We start from the raw sequence: 13,767 nt of genomic DNA, 5'->3' as shown, positions 1-13,767 counted from the left end.
TCTGTTGCAGGGCTCGCGGCTGCAGTAAGCCGACCAGAAGCCGCGAGCCGGCGCTGAGGCTGGAGGGCGGCTGTACGAGGAGCGTGCGGGATGGGGAGCAATGAGAAATAACGGAAAGCGATGTCATTTGTGAGCGGGGCGGTAGGGAAGAGATGGAGGGAGTGCTGAAATAAACATTTAAAAAACGGTTTCTTTTGTTGGTCACGGTTTCCTTGCCAAATAGATGGCACTGTGCGCTATGCGTTGCCCAGGTCCGCGCTGTCCTGCCCGGCGCGGGCGGCTCAGCCCCTCCAACGCCGCCCCTGCAGCCTGCACCGATATCCTACGGCACCGGCACGGGAACTGAGACCGGCGGACAGCAGGAGGACAGAAACGGGCGGCAAAGTTTGTGTAAAAAGTCCGAACCGGTAAAAACTCAGGAGAGATGTGTTGGATGGTTTTGAGCAAAAAGTTCCGTTTCCCAGAAGGCTTGAAGTGTTTTTCCAAACAAGGAACTTAGAAATAACGTTTTCACTTTGGAATCTTCAAAAGATCGGTGAGAATACTCATAAAAGGATATAAAGCCACAAACATTGGACACAGAGGGTCAGCTTATTCCAACACAAACCCCTTTTAATTTTTGCTCTTCGCTATTCTTGAAACAGGAGAAAACAAAACAACAACAAAAAAAGTCAATTCTTCTCACACTTCTCCTATAGATGGCTTCATTTTTCTCCAAATGTGTTTTAACAGCAGTCTCTGTGATCATATAGTGCAGGGTAGATACAATCCATATGTTTCTCCTTTTAGGAAATACGACTCTTACATAACAGCTAAAAAGTAAAGGCCAGGAAGATTTGCAGAACCATACAGCTTATTAGCCCATAATCCGTATTGGAAAAGACATTTGTACAGTACAAGCCATGCTGTGCATGTGCAGACACAGGCGGGTTAGTTTCTAGCAAGTCTGCATAGCTGGAATTTCTCTCCAAGAGAAACTGATGGGGAAGTGGATATAGAACATGAAGGAAAAACACAACTGCAAAAAAAGAAAGAAGTTTTTCAGTTTGGGCTTGCAAAATTTCTCTGATGCAATCTGCAAATGGCACAGTTTTCAGACTTGGTCCTGAATGGTGGATCACATCTGCTGGTGTCTGAGGGAAACTTGGTGGGACTGGTGGTGGTTCTGACTGGGGCTCGTGCACAAGCTGGTGAATTTTGCATAGTTATGGCAAGGTGTTTCACACTGCATTCCAGTGAAAGGGACTGGGTCTTTGTGACATGGGCTTCAGTGGCCATGATGGAGATGAGCACTGGGCTCCTGCCTGCCCCTGCCTGACAGCCTCCCTGTGCTGGAGGGGCCGTGCCCTGGGTGCAGCCCTGGCTCCCCAGGTAAGAGCAGATATTCTTCATTGGAAGCTGTAGAATTTTAATTTGGTGCAAAATTCTGCTAGGGTGATGAGAGTCCTCTCCTTGGACTGTGTGGAGTGTTAACATATCTGTGTTATTGCATTCAAGCCAAAAGAACCCAAGCTGTAGTTAGACCCAGCTCTGAGATGCTCAGGTTCCTTATGGCAAGGTCTTTAATTAGCACTTGCAGAGCATTGAAATATCGTGACACTGTGCTACTGCTAATGAAAATAAACCTAGACTTGTGTTCCTTGCTCTGTTGACATTTAGCATCATGAAGTCTGAGCTAGGCTGGGAGCTGCTGCTTGTGCCCGGGTAAATTTGCTGCAGCATGCAGCCAGGCACTGACAGAGGAGCCGAGCTCCAAACCTGCCACACACATCACTGGGGCAGTGGCTGCCCTGCTACAAGCCCTGGCCATTCCAGCTGGCAGGTTTGGTATCACAGGGGATGCTGCTTGCATACCACACTTCCAAAGCCTGAAACAACCTAGCTACTTAATTATTTAAGGAACCACCATGATGAAAAGTAATAGCTGTTGTGAAGCACATTGCACCTGTAAATGGCAGCTGATTTTGGAGCCTTGGGGTTGTCCACGGTTCCTTGGAACCAAAGCATTCAGTGCCTGGTGTACTGGGGAGGGAGTTGTCCTATGCTGGCTTCGGGCTGAAGGTGCTTCCACCTTTCCCCTTGCATCTGGGGCTTGCAGAAGAGGAAAAGTAGAATTGTTCCATCTTGTTTTCTTGTATTGTAATTATTTGTTTCCAAATATAAGCAGATAAATATGTAATACCGGAAAGCTTAACTTGGGTAAAATGTGGGAGGATGGGAAGAAGGAAAAGTTTCACAAGCTAAAAGAAGTGCAAAAATATTTGTGCTGTATTTTAGTCCTTTTGATTTCCTGTTGGCTTTGTTTGTCTTGTGGCATTAGCGGGACAGGCCCTACCAATTTTGCTGGCATGTATTCGTAACCCAGGAATGCTTTTTGGCGGATGTAAAATTAGAAACAAATTTCATGTGTTCTGTAGTGCCCTCCAGTGCCATGGGGGACAGGAACAGAATATGTGGCTTTGTCAGAGGGGCTCCAGGAAACCACAAAGAGACAAATTAGCAGCAAAATTGAGGAAATACGTTTAAAATAAATAAAGGAAATAAACAACATCGTGGTCAGTGTGGAAGGGGAGCACAGGGATGCCACGCTGCTTGGAGTGGGCAGCAGAGTCCTCAGTGTGGTGGGGAACAAGTGTGCCTGGCTCAGCCATCATTACAGTGTGCTTCCAGGGGCTGGAGACCACCTGCATTCACCTGGCTCTTCTCAGATTTATGAGCAGATATAGGATGGGAATGCCGTACCTGTGTCAGGTTAAACGCAGACAGGTTTTTGTTTCCAAGCTTGCATGCTTGGAGATGATGGATGGTGAGATGTATGCCTCTGTAATGAAGGTTTCATTGTGAATGTTTTTAGATGTGCAGCATGGCTCTTCATTTCCAAACAAGACGTGCAGGTGTCTTGGCTGGTAGCTCTTTAGGCCCAATATGGATGATATTGCCAAAGGGAATGATTGAATAACCTCTCAATATATTGATTTAATATAAGGTTATATTTACTTTCATGTTAATTTAGAGCTTCAGCAAACCTGATCATCATAAACTGCATAAATAAAAACAAGGAAAGGCTATTATAAGGAGATTAGAGATGAATGATCGGCAGCATCTCTTGTTCTCAAATATTCGAGATTTTTAATGGACTTGGCTTTGTTGTGTTGATGCCCTGCTGCCCCCTACCTACAAATAGTAGCCTTTCTTCTTAGCATCTCAAGGGAATTTTTTTTTCCATTTCAGTCTACTCCTGTGTGTGCAATATAAAAGTGCCCTGACCCCCCGCTGTCTGGGCTGCTGTAAATGTTGCCTGCCCCGTGATAGAAGGACTCTGGTGACCCAGTTCCCCAGGATGAGGAGTTCCAAGCAGCACTATGTGATGCTCTAGCAGTGCTGCATGTGAGCCTGGGCTCAGCTGGTTCTAGGAAAGAGGCAGGCTTCTAGGAAGCACCTCATACTGCCCCGTGATGCAGCCCCTCTTCAAAATGTATTGCTTGCGCTGAGGGAGTAAATGAGTCCCCAGATGGCTTTAGGTTGGGCAGCAGAGAGCTGAGTCAAGCTGTGCTGCTGTGTGCAGAGCCATGGGACAGCAGCCCCAGGCCCACTCTTGGGATTGCTAGTGCATTTTTCTTCTTGTTCTTGGTGGAGGAGCAGACCCAGAGCACTTTTTGCTCAAGCACCGAGTTGACGAGCAATTCAGGAGTATTGCTGCTTGAATTTGACCCCAGACTTTCTGTTTTTCTCCATGGGATTTTCTCTGCTGGATGCTGCATTTCGTTAGGATGAAATGGCCTGAGTATTTGGTAGATGTATTTAGAGATGTTTGATTTGGGGCTTTCATTGAAAGTTGATTAAATCCAGCTTGTCATCCCCATTCCTTTCCTGAGAAGCAATAAGCTGTGCTGCTGTCATGGGCAGATCCGATCTCTGAGCTCCTCCAGCTGCAGCAGTGGTGTTGCACTCACCTGAGACTGCAGGAGGAACTGCACATCTGCTTTGATAATGGGGCCTGTAGGCTAATACCAATTAGTCTGTAGTAATTAGAGGCTTGTAAGAGAGATGCAGGTTAGCTGGCATGAGTTGGTGCATGGGGCAGGGTGCTGTAAATAGCTAATGAGAACTCTGGGTGAAAGTTGTCCCTTCCCTTGTGTTGTCTGAGCAGCACCCACAGCCATGCAGCTTTCACAAAGGAGTTTCACTGTGCTTGTTGTCCTGTGGAGCTGCAAAGTCGTTGTGCAAGTAGATTTGGATCATTTTAAGGGCAGGAGAGCAAGTGAAAATACCGTAAGGCTCCTTTATAGCAGTAATTGCAGAGCTATATTTTTAGGCTTTCCACCTCTAACTGAACCAGTGATGTTAACAGAAGCACGTGCAGAGCTAGCTGCACTCCAGGAGCCGACAGAAATGTGGTGAGGCCAAGTGCTCAGCCCCAGCCACTGCTCCTACCAAACCTCCTCCTGTGCTGGTGCTCTGATTTACTGTGGCTGGGTGGAGCTTCAGAAAAGGCTAAAATAAAACGTGGAAGATTGGAACCCTGACGAAGTAGGTAGACCCACCTGAGACGGGCTGTTACAAAGGTGCCATTGTGGTCAGTTTAGGGCATGTGTATTTAGGAGCTTTGTGAAAAATATATTCTGTACTCAAAATCTGATCGAGTGGATTATTGACAAGGAAAGCCATAGGCTGCTGCAGAGTCAATGAGTACCTGTTGGTTTTGTACTAATACTTATCCTGTAGGCTTTTATGTGGGGAAATGTATCCTTCCATGTAAGGTGCCAAGTGGTGAAGTGCACCTGAGCTCCCAGTGCTCAGGAGTTGGTGGGAAGTAGAGCTCTTTGGAAACTGAAACCCCGTTTTCTCTACAAGAACGACTGAGGGTGGGGATAGTGCTGTAATGCAAGGTGGGAGAGAGGAGCAGTGAGCAGCAGGGAAGGCTCAGAGTGTAAGATTTCCCTCTGGTGATGGTTCTGCTGATAGCCAGTACTGCACAGCAAAGTCATGCCCAGATTTCAAAGGCCCGTTCCTCAAGTGAGCGCTGCCGGCTCGCTCCCTGCAGGATGCTGACTGCTGTATGAAAAATCCAGAGAAGCCCCTGACTATTAGTGGGTTCTGCTGTAATTCAGAATAATACCAGATGTTTCATTATGTATCAGCTGGCTATAAAACTGCTTCTTTGAGCCACTGAACAAAGACAGTTGACAAAAGAAAAATTAATGTTGTGCCTTTGATCTCATGTTTTAAATTTGTCTTTTATAAATAGTGATGGGTTCTGGTTAAAAACACTCTAACAATTTGTTAAATATGCAAATGTCTGAAGTTTCTTAGCAACAGAACAAATAAGTGTTTTTCTTTAATATAATATGTATGCTAGTTTAGTAAGCACACAATAAGTTAATTAGGCTGCGGTTAGGTATTATTTGTAAATGTCATATTAGCATGCTGGTTTGTTTCTTTGTTGCATCCAAAAGCCTCAAACTCACTGATGTCACTTATTGCACGTTGTTTTTTTCCCCCTGGTTTATTTTTTAGCATACTTGCGGGCAGAATAATGATTTATTAAGTTACGTGTTTATTATTGTTTTGCTTGGTTGTAACATCTCATTGTCTTTACATTGTTAGCAATGTCAGAGATTTTACAGGGAAATCCAGGGAAAGTACACATTACATGTGTAATAAAGCTGCCGCAGTTTACTATGATTAATGCTGTTACAATGAATACCAAATGAATTAATAATGATGGGGCCACTTAATTTTAAAATGTTGGCATTTGTCTAAATGCTGCTCTGAGAGAGGGCGGAGGAGCTTGGCACTGCAGGAATTGGATGAAGCCATCTTTTCCCTGCCAGCATCCTAGCAGCTTGTTTCCCTCCAAACCCTCACGGTCAACTGTTAACATATTCTCTGCCAAGCAGGCTTACGTAAATCCAGGGAACCTTTTCCTCTGCCTGTAAACTTTATGGCCCTTCTTCTAACAAAGCTTTCCATCAAAGCCGTGCTGCTCGTGTGAGTTTGCTCTGGCAGAGGGAGAGCCGCCAGTCCCACAGCCCCTGGGCCACAGGCAAAGGCAGGGGATGGGCAAACAACCTGGAAAAAGCAAATTCCTCATGCAAATCCTGGAAGTTTGAAACTTTTGGGTCAAATCGCATTGCTGATCCAGGAATGCCTCCCTGACCATCCTGAAGTGTGTTCCTAAGTGCCTTAAGCCTTCCTGCAGCCGTCCTGTACTCCTTTTATCAGGAGGAACTAGTTTTAAAAGTTTTAGAACTAGCTTTTTTTGCCCTGCTAAGGCAACTGGAAGAGCGGAATGGTGGATTGCTCCATCAGAGCCTGCAGAAGAGAACTGCGGTGCAGGATGGTGGTGTGGGCATGTGGCTGTGCTCAGCAAGCTGAAGCCCAGAGCTGGAATTAGCCAAAAGATGCCTGAGGATACACAGACATGGCTGGGTGGTTGTGGCAACATTTCCATCCTCACTGAGGGCTGTTTTCACCGTGTCTGAGTATTTGGAGACTTATTTTTGTGCTCCGTGTGCGAAGTCTTGAGTGTTCTCATAACCTAAGTTTTCAAATTGTCAGTAGGACCTACCCATGAGATGCATGCTTTGTCCAGAGCAAGGTGACTTGTCCCTCAGGATTTGCATGAAGCTGAAAAGCTTTTCTCCAAAAATAAAACGAGATACCATGGGCTACTTCAGCCCAATTGCATTTCCCTGTGTCCTGCAGGTCAAGGCCCACTTGGCCTCAGTTAGGCAATGTTGCCGTTACTGAATATGGTGCTTTGCTCTTAGTGGACCAGAGGGATCTTCTGACTCCCACTTCAATTCTGAGCTGCCTTCTTCACTGAATTATCCCATTTTGCTCTAGTTTGTATTTCCTTTATTTATTGAAACACCTGGGAGGTCAGTGGCAAGGGAGTCTCCTCCTGTTCCATGCACAGATTCCATGCTGTAGGATTGCCCAGACAGTTCTATGAAGGAATGGAAATGAGCAACCCAGCTGATGTGGAATAAAGCTGCTGTGTTGGTGAGAATGTGGGAAGTGGTTTGAAATCAGCAGTTGCCGGTGCTAAGGTGTTGAGATCTCAGCAATGTTTGACAGCATTTTTCCATGTTAGTCTCTGCTGCACATGTGAGAAAACGCTTCTGGCAAGCACCTGTAAAAGTGTAGTTGTTTAGGAATTGTTTGAAGCATGAACAGCTCTCTGGCACTGTGCTCAGCCACGCTGACCAGGAGCGCTGGTGTCCTTGGGCACAGCCCTAGCAGCAGTTACAGCATTTGGATCCCTACCAGCTCATGACAGACTTCATTACTGCAGCATCCTGGGGAGAGGAAGGTGATTTGACTTCTGGTTTTAGCAAAAATTCCATCGCATCAGCAAAGTCACTGTTGTCCTGGGAGAAAATGCTCAGAGCATTCAGGTCAGCCGCCTGTGAAACATAAAGCGTAGATTTCGGTCTCATCTTTTTACTGCTGCACCTGCAGCTTTGAGCTGAACTGAAGCATGCTGAATGGTTTATTTTCTAGGAATTCTGGTGCTTAGTGGATGATGGATCTCCTCAGCAGTCTGTTCAATATATTAATTACCTTCATTATCTTTTGGAGAAGAGAAGGCTCCATTGAGACCTCATTGTGGCCTAACAGTACGTGAAGGGAGTGTAACAACAGGAGGGGGAATGGCTGTTTATGAGGGTGGATAGTGATAGGACAAGGGGGAATGGTTTTAAACTGAGACAGGGGAGGTTTAGGTTGGATATTAGGAGGAAGTTTTTCACACGGGGTGGTAAGGAACTGGAACAGGTTGCCCAAGGAGGCTCCATCCCTGGAGGCATTCAAGGCCAGGCTGGATGTGGCTCTGGGCAGCCTGGTCTGGTGATTAGTGACCCTGCACATAGCAGGGGGTTGGAACCAGATGAGCATTATGGTCCTTTTCAACCCAGGCCATTCTATAATTCTATGATTCACCAGTAACTTTACCAGAAGCATATATTATGTGGATGAGTCTGAAGCTGTGTGTTGGCTGCTGTTGCATTTCCCTTACCTGGAGATCTCAGAAGGGGATGTTCTGGCAGGGTGGACCTGCTGGGTGCCCATCCTGCAGGGATCCATCCTGTCACCCTGTCGCAGTAGTTCTGAGCAGGGCAGCAGAGGGGAGGTCTGGAAGGAGGAGCTGTGCTGTGCTCGGCAGCAGAGAACGGCCCGCAGAGCTGTGCAGAGATGCTTCTTGGTGCGGGCAGAGGAGCGCAGACAGGTGGTGGGGCTCAGAGCTCACAGACTGCGGCAGTTTGCACTTCAGGGAGGAAACGCTGGGTTTTCTTTAGCACAAAGCAAGCCCAGCTTCCAGATTTATCTCGACTTCGTTGGTCACAGAGGAAGGAAGGTCTGACAGCGTGTGCTCATTACGTTCTGACAAACAGCGAGCGGGCGCTCGGCGTGCAGACGGAGCGCGGTCACTAACGAGGGCCGCGGTGCCGGCGCGTCGAGCGGCAGCGCCGTGCTGTGGGCCTGCATGTGCTGCGGGCTCACGGCCGCGTGGCCGGCCGCGCCATCGCTCCCTGCACCATTGGCTGCACACGCAGCCCTTTGTCTGCCGCCGCCGATGGGGAGCGGCGCGGCCGCAAAAGAACAGTTTGGTTCAGGCGCTGTGCTTTATGAATAAATTGGATTCTCCTTACGGCATTATTAACCTGCTGTATCCTGACGGGCTTAGGGGAGATTATCGTGCGCTCGAACAAATCAGCATCCCCAGATCCACACAAATACTGGGTTTTAACAAAAATATACTGTGATTAAGGCACACGGCGGATCAAGTGCAGCCCGACTTACTCCAGGTGCAATCTCATTGATATCCGTGGGTTAAAAAGCAATTTTTACAACTTAAAGCAATCAGAAATCAGCTTAGCGTACAGACTTACCGGACCAAAATAAGGCCCGAGAGACTGTATGCTAAGCTGATTTCTGATTGCTTTAATTTTTTTAAACTTTTATCAAAGATTAATGGTCAATTATCTGGCAATCTGATTTTCTGGTACAGATTCCATTTGCATAATTTCATAGACACTTAAAATATGACCAGGCTCTAATCATTTTGAAATGGGTTGAGGCACGGCTGGGTATGACTGATCAAAATCAGCCACAATCCTGGAAAGGCGTGTTATTGCTACAGGAACAAGGGGCATTTGAACAGGCTGTAGTCTGAGCAGTAAACAACCGGTTTAGATCTTTTTGTTGTTGTTCTCTGCATGGCTAAATGTGACTCCAGGGCTAATGGGCAGAAGTATGCATTCACAACTTGCTTTCCATTGGGGTTTCCATTACGTGCTTAAACGCTGCTCTTCCCACGGATATTCCTGCCATTTATTTGTGATGGCTGCAGAAAACTGCGTGCACAGGTTGAAGTGGAAAGTGCTTGCAATATTTGCCCTGCAAAGTAATCTCTTCTTAACTCGTAAGGGTGTGGAATGCCGGTGTTCTGTAATGTACATGCAGCTGCCTGGATGATAGATTAGAAAAAAAAAAAAGAAAAAAAAAAAAGAAATCCTAAAATGTTTGTACCTCAGGATTAAGGACAGTTCGCTTCCCAAAAGGCAACGAGGGGCTGCTTTAAAGCTATTTTCAGGCAAGGGAGGACCGTCAGATACTCTGTGTATCTGCACCTGCCACCGGCCAGGTGATGATGAACTTTGGGGTTTCTTTTCTTCATGTTCTTTAAATCCTGGTTTGATCTTTAAATCAGGTGAGCTTCAGAATGGGAGGAGCACAGTGGCACCTGGAGTGGCATGAAGAGATGACTCAAATAGAAAGAAAAAAACAATAGTTTTCTGATTATAAAAAATGATAAGTGTGTGTTTGTGTTTGTGTAAAACTCCATTCATTCACTTATTCACTTCCTTCCACCAGGGATCTCCTTACAGAGCTCTCTCCTGGTTGTATTCATTTCTTTTGTTGATTTGCAGCATCTCTGGTGGGGTGGTTGTTTTGTGCAGCACCATTGCTTTGTACTGCTGACATTTCCTCCCAAAACATAAACAAAAGGGAAAGAGATGTTGTGAGGGAAGAATTTCACTGAATTATTAAGACATTAACAATGTCTTCTAACATTTCAGAACTGCCTGATAAATGTAAATTTATCTCTATATTTTATATAAAACATGTACGACTAATATAAAACACCACTGCAGAGTGCACCTCGAAGTCCAATAGAAATGAATCTGTTATCTTTCTCTACCGCTTAACTGCACCAGGTTTTTCTGCAAAGATGTGGTGTTATGTATGGGTTTGGATCTGAAATGTCTGAAATTCAGATATTCAGGATCGGTTACTGAAACTTTATGGCAGTGATCGGGTTTCTGGGAAAGAGTCCCCAGGGATTTTGTTCTGGTCCTGGCAAAGCCCCTTGGCAGAAGTTTCACGTGCATGAAACAGACAGGAGTGGGGGAAGTTGCTGTTAGTGTATTCACTGGGGTTTTTCCTGCTGGAATTAAGCAACAAAAAAATTGTCCTCAGGTTTGGTAGCTTCGTTTGTTTCTTAGTTTGTTTTTAATTTTAAAATACGGTCAAGTGAAGTGCTGCTGTGGGATGCTGTAGTCTTTGCAACAGTGAGACAAACCCCGGCAGTTTGGGAGCACTGCTGCAGTCACCGTGCAGGGACAGAGGTGTGAGCAGTTCATCCTGGGCAGCACCCATCAGAGAATCCCCTGCGATCTGCTCAGGAGCAGGGCTTACATTCTGCTTCCCATGTATGTAAATGGGAGCTGAATAAGACATCAATAAGAGTTAAGCAGCAATACGAAGTCATTTTTATTGCCAGGTCACTCAGTCCCCAGCAAATCAAGTAGGAAAAATGTGTCATTTATCAAGATAACAAACAGGTATATCCTTCACAAAGCCCAACACTCCCTCCAAGGAAGCAAGCCGTGCACAGGGGACACGACTGCAGGCAGTGTGGCTGGCGTGGTGCAGGCTGTGTAAGCACCTGCTGTGAGCCAGCTGCAGCCCGGAGCTCCTGCTCTTGTCTTTGGGCATCTCTGGAGGGAAAGGTCAGGGTCTGCTGCTCACTTTGATCAAGGTAAAGTTGTGACCTAGGGTGTGGACTAACAACTGCTGCTAGCAGAGCTTTGTGGACATGTCTGCATGCCAGAGCCTGGGTGGCTAAAAGAGTGATAGAGCTCTGCAGCAGAAATTTCCTTACCATTCTGGTCTGTGGGTTTCATTTCTTGCTCCTCTACTTTTGATGCCAACACTTGTTGAACAACCATTTTGGTCCCTGGACCTCTGGAGAGGATGCTCTGGGGCTGCTCTGCTTGTGGGTGGCACAGACTTCTTTCACAGTTTATGTAAGGAGGCAGTAGCATGGGCACTCATGTTTGCAATTGGCTGAGATACATCGTTTAATTTAACAAATTAAGAAATGGTGGGCATGTGGTTGTGTTCTCTCATGGTGACTACAGGAGCATTGTTTCCATAAGAAATCTGACCCCAAGTTTTATTTCACCAAAGAAAACCCAGAGCACCCTGAAAGCAAATCCAGGGCCCAGCATCTTCTGCTGGGTGAGGCTGAAGGAGCCAGCTCCTCCTGGGGCACTGCGTAATGCAGTGTGGCTCTGTGATTTGGGGTGAGGGAGTGACAGAGAGCCCGTCACTGTTATTAACTTTTGGAGTTAGGCTCCAAATACAATTGCCCCTACGACTACATTCTTCCAGTGTAATTACATCTGATTCATTTATGGAATACCATGTATTATATCTGTAGCTCCAGTTCTCAGTGTGTGTGAAGAGAAAGTGAGGTTATATTATCACTGCAATTGAGAGGAACTAGGACAAGTCTTATTAATTTCCTGCCACAGAATACTGAGTAAGCCAATATTTTATGGGAAAGTTCAGGGAGAAGAGTAATATATGTTACATTTCTGAATTCTACAGGATACTCAAGGAGTTTTACTGGCAATTGATTTTTCTGCAGGTAAATTGTGACCCTTGATAGGCAGATGGGCCCGATACAGTGCCTCTGTGAGATGCCTCAGTGAGGGCGTGATGTGGGGGAACAGGAATGCATCAGCTCCCTTTGGCAGGTGCTAAGGAATGGGACATTTGAAGTCCTGCTGGCAGAAGCTGCCTTCCCCCAGCTAAGGCAGCCAGCACTGCTTTACCCACAGTACTCTGGGTACTGATGGCTCACAGGAATATTTAGCAAACAAGTGTCTGATAAAAAAAAAAAAAAAATCCCTCATTTGGCATTTGTTTTGAGAAATCATTTCTCTTTACAGACATTAACTTTTACCCACTATGTCACTGTCCGGTGCCTCTCGTGGTTCACTAGGGAAGACCTGAACACAGTGATGTGGAGGTGATATTTTTCTGTTACCCATAATGAGCAGCAGTGGGATTGGCTGTGGCAGCAGGGAGCTCCAGCACTGCTTGTTTCATGGCTGGTGGATATATTTAAGATGTTCCATTAAGCAGCTAGCTATGGAGGGCATCTTGGAGGTGTTTTAAGTGGATGATGTGTGCCTTTAAAATAGAGAGAATCCACTTGGATATGTCATCTAAGCCAGGCAAGGGCTTGTGGCTGCAGCGTTACGCTTGGGGTTAAGCATGATTCAACTCCCATGCTTCTTCACACTGCCGTTCCACACAGACTCTGCAGCCAAGCACCTGGCAGGTGACCAAGTTGTCCCCAGTAGGGCAGGGGCTGGAAGTCCCTCAGCCTGGCCAGGTTCCCAGGCTCTACCAAGGGCAAGGGGATGGGAAACACTGCTTTCGTGTCTGCTGGTGTTGTGCTGCAGCACTTGCTCTCTGGTCACTCTCTGATCACTCTCTGGTCACTCTCTGATCACTGGTGCCCCAAGCTGCTGTATGGAGAGGGAGAGCTGGAAAGCGGCTGTCTTCACAGGCTGAAAGCTGCCCATATTCAGATTGAAGGCGCAGTGCCTGGTGCTAAGATCAGCTGCCTTATTGCACAGACACTGCACAAAGAAGAGCAGATACCTTCTGAAGCACTGTGCAGATGGCAAGGAAGAAAATCTGGTTTTCTGGGGGCTCTCAGCAGCCCCAGAATGACCAATGTGCTGCAGGCAGCGCTACAGAGCACACCTTGGTGCACAGAGCTCTGTTGGGGTATTTTCTCTTCTTTAGATGAAAAACCCAGCTTTTGGATTCGGGCTAAAAAAAGTATTCATCCTGCTAAGTAGATTGAAAGAGAATCCAGATTAAATAAATCATTAAATCATTCCAGAATGTTATCCACCTGTTCTGGCCTGCAATTTATTTTCAGATGAACGTTAGGTTAAAAAAAAAAAAAAAGCCACAAGTAATATAGTGCCTTTCTCCAGCAGATGCTTTGGGCCAGAAATGGCATTTGGCCCAAAAGCTGTTCATGCTGCCTTTGAGATTGTGTTGAACCAATTGCTGCAGTCCATTGCTTCATTACCTCAGTATCCATGTAGTTCTACAACTTCTGCTCCTTTAAGGAGGGATCTCCAAGGGCTGTGTTTTTCCTCCTGTGAGAATGACAGAATTGTTCCTGCTGCCCTGGGCAGCTCTGCCCTTCAGGGGAAGGACAGCAGGGCACCAAGCAGAGCAAGGGCTGACATCCTGCTCCTTGTCACAGCCGCTGTCCTGGTGTGGGGTGCAGGGGTGAGTGAAGCTTTCCTCTCCCACCCTCCAGCAAGGGGAAGCATGAGACCAGGAGGCACTGAGCCAGGCGGTGCCTTGTGTCCGGGGCCATGCCGTGACCCCAGGGACAACAGGAGCGCTTGTACTGGTACACGAGGGACAGAAGCACAG

Source organism: Tetrao urogallus (genome assembly GCF_951394365.1).
Source record: "Tetrao urogallus genome assembly, chromosome: 12".
Lineage (NCBI taxonomy): Eukaryota > Metazoa > Chordata > Aves > Galliformes > Phasianidae > Tetrao > Tetrao urogallus.
Note: the sequence above shows the minus strand (reverse complement) of the source record.